At 50.1% G+C, this 5,800-nt stretch overlaps 1 pseudogene; it reads left to right on the top strand.

The window, feature by feature from the left end:
• Window positions 1–755: 755 nt before the first annotated feature.
• Window positions 756–2,849, top strand: LOC129053128 (testis-specific Y-encoded protein 3-like; annotated as a pseudogene).
• The last annotated feature ends 2,951 nt before the right edge of the window (window positions 2,850–5,800 follow it).

The raw sequence follows: 5,800 nt of genomic DNA, 5'->3' as shown, positions 1-5,800 counted from the left end.
AGCCTGAACATGGTGCCCTCCTGGGTGCTTCGACAGACCCCAGCCTGTGCAGCCCAGCCCATCCCCAGCACCCCTAGGCTCTGGGGGCCGCTCCACAGGACGGCCGCTCCACAGGAGGCCTGCTCCCTGAAAGGCCCGTGGGCCTCGCCCTGCTGAGAACCTAGTCCCACACCTACATGGACCCAGGTTTCCTGAAGAGCCCCGCTGGGCCCGCAGATCGCCACACTCGCCATGGGGCTCAGGTCCCCAGCAGGGTCAACTGGGCACAGGAGCTCAGGATCCAGAGGCCAAGGCCCTGGGCTTTCAGAGCGCCACCAGCAGGCAATGCAGCCTTGCTGCGCGTGTGGGAGTCTCTGGGTCAGCAAGGCAGTGCACAACAGCATGGACGCAGGCCGTCAGTAGCCAACCCTGGCGGCTGGCCTCCGGTGTGCCCGGAGCATAGGACGACAGGCCTTTTAGAATGCTCCTGGGAGTACAGCATCCTCAAGGAGGAAGCATGGTACTCAGAGCCTGTATTTGCCTAGACCTGCGAGAGTGCTTGCCGGGGTTCCGGCCTCTGGAGCAGACGAATTCCACCTCAGCACAACCAGGTGACTTTCCTCGCAAGCGCCGGCCCCGACCCACTTACCCCTGCCACCCGCGCCACCCTCGCCCCAGCAGCCAGAGAGAGTTCTCCTCTGGATCTGCAATATTCCATACCACCTACCTGGCCCGCCTAATGAAGTGAGATGTTTTCATGTGTTCTCTGTGAGTCAATGGCTTGCCATACTCAGGATGTCAGGGCACAGGGCTTCCATGCCCACAATGCCAAAGGCCACACAGCCCAAGTGCGCCTGTACCTAGCGCTACCTGGCACAAGTTGCGAGGGCTTCTCAGAGGAGGCTTACCCCGGGGGGCTGGCGATGCAGGTCAGCCTGGGGAGGTGCCGCCCAGGGAGATGCCCACCACCCTCGCACTGATTGGCCTTGAGGGGAAGTGGGCGGTAGTGGCGCGGCTCCCAGCGCCCTTTGCGTGCAGTTCGTTAGGGGGCGCCTGGAAGCCCGGCGCATGCACCCTGAGGGCCCGCCCGCCCACAGGCTCCAGTAAGCACAGCACCAGGGTTCCTGTGGCGTGGGTCGGGTGGCACAGACTGTGGTCTGTGAGAGTCCGGAAAAGGGGACCATTTTCAGGATAGAGGCTCGGCAGCAGGGGGCGTCCGGGACGCAGAGCGAGCCGGCGGCCTTCGGGGAGGAGGCGGTGCTGGTGTTGGATGACGTAATGGTGGAGGTGGAGGTGGTGGCCCAGGAGGAGACCGACCTGGAGCGGCAGGAGGAGGACTAGCGAGCCCAGCCTGACCCTGGGCCGATGACACCAGAGTCTGCACTGGAGGAGCTGCTGGCCGTTCAGGTGGAGCTGGAGCCGGTTAATGCCCGAGCCAGGAAGGCCTTTTCTCAGCAGAGGGAAAAGCTGGAGCAGAGGCTCAAGCCCCGCCTGGACTGCAGAGGCGCCATCATCCAGAGCATCTCTGGCTGCTGGGCCAGTGTTGTAACCTTTTCAGTATTTCTTCTGCCTTTCTAGTTGAGAGGTGCACTTGGGGAAGTGTGAGTAACTTATGGGCAGCTCGGCATCAGTGTGACTATTTGGGGAACAACGATGAGTTGCCGTGGACAAATGTGGCTGTAGTAAACCGGAGCAGGTGCGGGTATTATTTTCCTGCGGCAGAGAAACCCTTCGTGATGCCGAGCAGCAGACGTTTGGGGCATCTTTTTGGAGAGCAGAAGCGAGTTCTCACCAGAACAGGTTTTTCTGTGAATCAAGCTATTGTTAAGGGAGTGTGATTGCTGCCCCTTGCCAATCCGATCTGGGAAGGGACGTCTTCGGGTATAAGCAGATTCTGCCACTCCTCAGACACCAGCAACTCTTTGCAAGTCACCCCTCCCCGTGTTAGTACAGTCAGCCTCAGAATTATACACACTCCATGAACCCAAGAGGTCTTAATTCAGGGGGAGGTAGAGGAGAAAGTGAGGTCATACATGGAAGCAGATCTTAGAAATTCCCTACCCAAGCCTCTGGGTGCTCTTAGGCCTTCTTCCCTCTTGCTTCTAGATTTTCCTTCCATTGCATCTAAAGGCTCTTTGACCTAAAGCAGATGGCAAACCACCCCCAGATATCAGCCCTGATCAGTGACCAAGATGAAGACATGCTGAGTTACATGGTCAACTTGGAGGTGAGGGTGGGAAGACTGAGGCTAGAGGGTTTAGTGGGGGAGGGTAAGGGAAATAATTCATTCCTGTAAGCAACAGTGGGCACCTCACCCAAAAAGATATTTAAGCTTTCTCCACCTTGTCCTGACAGGTGAAAGAAGTGAAACATCCCATTCATCTCTGCAAGATCATGTTGTATTTTGGAGTAACCCCTACTTCCAGAATAAAGTGATTACTAAGGACTATCTCATGAACCTCACAGGTGACAGGTCGCTCCCAGGATGGGTAGTGGAAGGAAGATGGTGAGTGGATCATTGCCATCATGATCCAGCCCTCTTCACACAAAATCCTCTCTCTGTAGAATACAGGGATTCTCATTCCACTCCAGTTCAGTGGTATCCAGATTATGAAGTTGAGGCTTATTGCCCCAGACACCACAACAGCAGCCTTAACTTCTTCAACTGGTTTTCTGACCACAACTTCACAGGACCTAATAAGATTGCTGAGGTGGATCCTCACCAGGAAACATCAGGAATAACCCTGGTGTGTTCCCAGCTGCTTGGGTCACCAGTCTGAGCCCTGATGAGGCCTTTCCCGATTGATTCCCCTGATGAATCCTATGTAAGGACCTGTGGCACAATCCCCTGCAATACTACTAGAGGATGAAGGCACCTGAAGAGGGAACAGAGATTTCAGGTGAGCCATTCAGTTGGAACTAGAGCTCTTTGATGCCCACTATGAGGGGATTGACACTCCTCACTATTCAGGGAGCCTGGACTCCCATTTCAGAAATGTAGAAATTGAGGCTTCTTTCATACATGTGGAAATTCCTTGAGAGGAAGACAGAGAGGGACAGAATCCAGGACATTCAGGGCATTGAGCTGAAAAAGGCACTGTAGAGACTACACTGCAAAGCATAGTCTTAAGCCCAGAGAAGCATAGAGCATGTCCAGACTCACTGAGAAGTAAAGCTGAATCATTAAATTCAGTTTGTGGCGCTTGATTCCATGGCTGTCAGCCCCACCGGCAGTTATCCCACCAACCCCTTAAGATTTAACTCCCTGAATATGCCTCCTTGTCATCCTTGCCACAAACCACACAAGACTGTTTAGATTGATGGATTTTCTTAAGCTACTGCCTGATGAGATTTCTGTGTGCTTTTTGTGAACAATGCATCTTGTTAGCTGACTCCCATCACAGAGTATACTGGGAATGGAGCAGGTATTGCAGAGAGCAGTTTGTAACACTGTAGGAGGAAGTTTAAGAGATCAAAAATGGGAAAGGGGTAGTCTTTACTCAGCAGGCCCTAAAATTAAAACATTTTAAAGCATGGCTCAGAGGAAATGTATTTTGACATGCATTTGTGTTTTTCTAGGGGACTCCCAGATTTTGAGATGAATATGATGGAGCAACAGGCTTCACCTAAAACAGCAGAACTCCTAAAAAGTTACTATCGTATGCAGGATGTCAGTACTCAGTATGGTCTTATGCACAGGAATTAAAGGAAAAACAGATCCAGTCACAAAAAATGCAGACACGAAGAGGGGGTGAAGTTGGATTTCATGGAATGAAAAATAAACACTATTAAGGATGTGTGACTCCGTGTGTGTGTGTGTGTGTGTGTGTGTGTGTATCTGTGTGTGTGGGTATGTTCATCCCCTGGATTCAGGTGTTATAATGAATTGATCAATCCATATGTTTTATTCTCTTCATGGAAATGACCAGTCTGTGTTGGAGCTGGGCCTCTAAAGTTGTAGAGTGAATGGTGTGGAATGTTTGGGGATTCTTCCTACAATACAGAGTTGGGGAGCTAAAAGAAAGAAAAGACAGTTTACTTGGAGGCTTACTTCACCCTATGGAAGCAGAGGTAGTTCATCAAAAGGGGTTAGTGGCCACTAAGATATCCAGGGCCCAGTTTGCTGGGATAAGGTACCTCCAAAATCCTTTATTTTGGGTATCATCAGAGACATTAAGATAGCACAGGATGATGGAAATCTTAAAGTTTGCTTTCGTGTTGAAATCACATGTTCTCCTTTTAAAGGTGAATGCGTAATCCTTTTCTGGAACAATCAGCCTCTCAGGACTAGGAGTACCATCAACATGAGAAGAAATGGGCATGTAAGGTGTATGGAGGGACTATTGGAAAGGTTACAGAGGCATGTGGGAAGGCGTTCAGGATATGCCTTTTTTTTTTTTTTTCTGGCATAGGTGACTATGGGAAAACACAAACATGCAGAAGTGAGGGGAAAGATGGTGGATTTGTGGAATATAAGATTGCCAGAGGATCCACACTTGGACTCTGTGTCAATTGATTGTCCAGGATATGGACACTGTTGTTGATGTTTACATCTTTATTTGGGTTAAGATTTTCTCCAAGATTTTTGTTAGATGAGGAGCCAATATTGTGTGTAGCTAACACCATTACGAGTGCATTTTGTGCTCATGCAAACTCTAGTGAGGCTCTATGCTCCCCAGTGATTGGCACTGCAGATTGTTTTTGGAGCCCAGGGCTCTTTTATTTTTGGTGGGCTTTCAGCATACTTTGCATAAGGTTAATAATGTAAAGAGAATGTAATTGCAGAGCATGTGTTACAAGCCTCACACAGGAGAACAAAACATACGGCGTTCATTCTCTAGTGGGTGGCTGCTTCCCAGGAACATCTGTGTCTATGCACAGGACAAGGGGTGGCCTCTGTCATGGACGGAGGAGGAGGATTTCAGAGTTGGGTGCAGAACTTTCTTCCCCGTTCCCAGATAAAACAGATCCAACATGAGCTGTCAAAGACACACTAATAGAGTGCTATCATTCCTGTCCTATATGGACTGTGGTCAGCCCAGCTTCTGTGAGAAGAGCTATATTGTTTCAGGGAAGAGAGTTTGACAGTCAGAAGTTCATGAATCTGTTGTGCTGCCTTCAATATGCATTCCACACCTTCTGCTCGGTATCAGCAGATGAGCTTTGAAAATCTGTATAGCTCAGTTTTGCCCCTGCTCCCATGCAGATGGCTGAGGCTCTTGAGCAGGAGTTTTGACATCTTCTGACTACTGTCCCCATGACCCACAAACACATGAGAAATAGGTTTTCTCAGCAAACTATTCCCGAAAACAGTGAGAACTCTTTGGCCCCCTCAAGCTGCCCCCTATCTTACTGTGTGTTGGTCAAAGGGCACTGTGGTCCAGTACAGTAACCCTATAGTGGGAGTGGGCCAGTAGATTGGTGTGTGCACTCAGGGCAACTCAGATTGGGAAATGTCTGGGGACTTGCCTATAATCAGGTCATCTGAAAAGGTCTTGCACCAAATTTAATGCATAGGAAAAAGTTGAGGAAATCGTCTTGCAATGATTTGTCTAGGAGGTAAATAGATAAGGAAAAGACTGTAAGTAGATGCCAGGGCCAGTTTTTGAGCTAGCCTGTTTTAAAGTGGTGGTAGGGGAAGAGCTTTTCCCAAGGCAGGCAGCAAACCAGAAACTGTCTACAATGACGAGCTTGCCATGGGCTGGTGGCTGAGCCATATTGGCCACCCCACCGAGTGAATGCGCCTGACTGGGCCTCTTCCTCGTATCCTACATGCAATTCAGTCTAGTGATTTCACATGTGCTCCATTGTTTAGGCATTA

This window comes from Pongo abelii, chromosome Y (assembly GCF_028885655.2).
Source record: "Pongo abelii isolate AG06213 chromosome Y, NHGRI_mPonAbe1-v2.0_pri, whole genome shotgun sequence".
NCBI classification, from domain to species: Eukaryota; Metazoa; Chordata; class Mammalia; order Primates; family Hominidae; genus Pongo; species Pongo abelii.
Note: the sequence above shows the minus strand (reverse complement) of the source record. Positions and strands in the feature narration are given on the sequence as shown.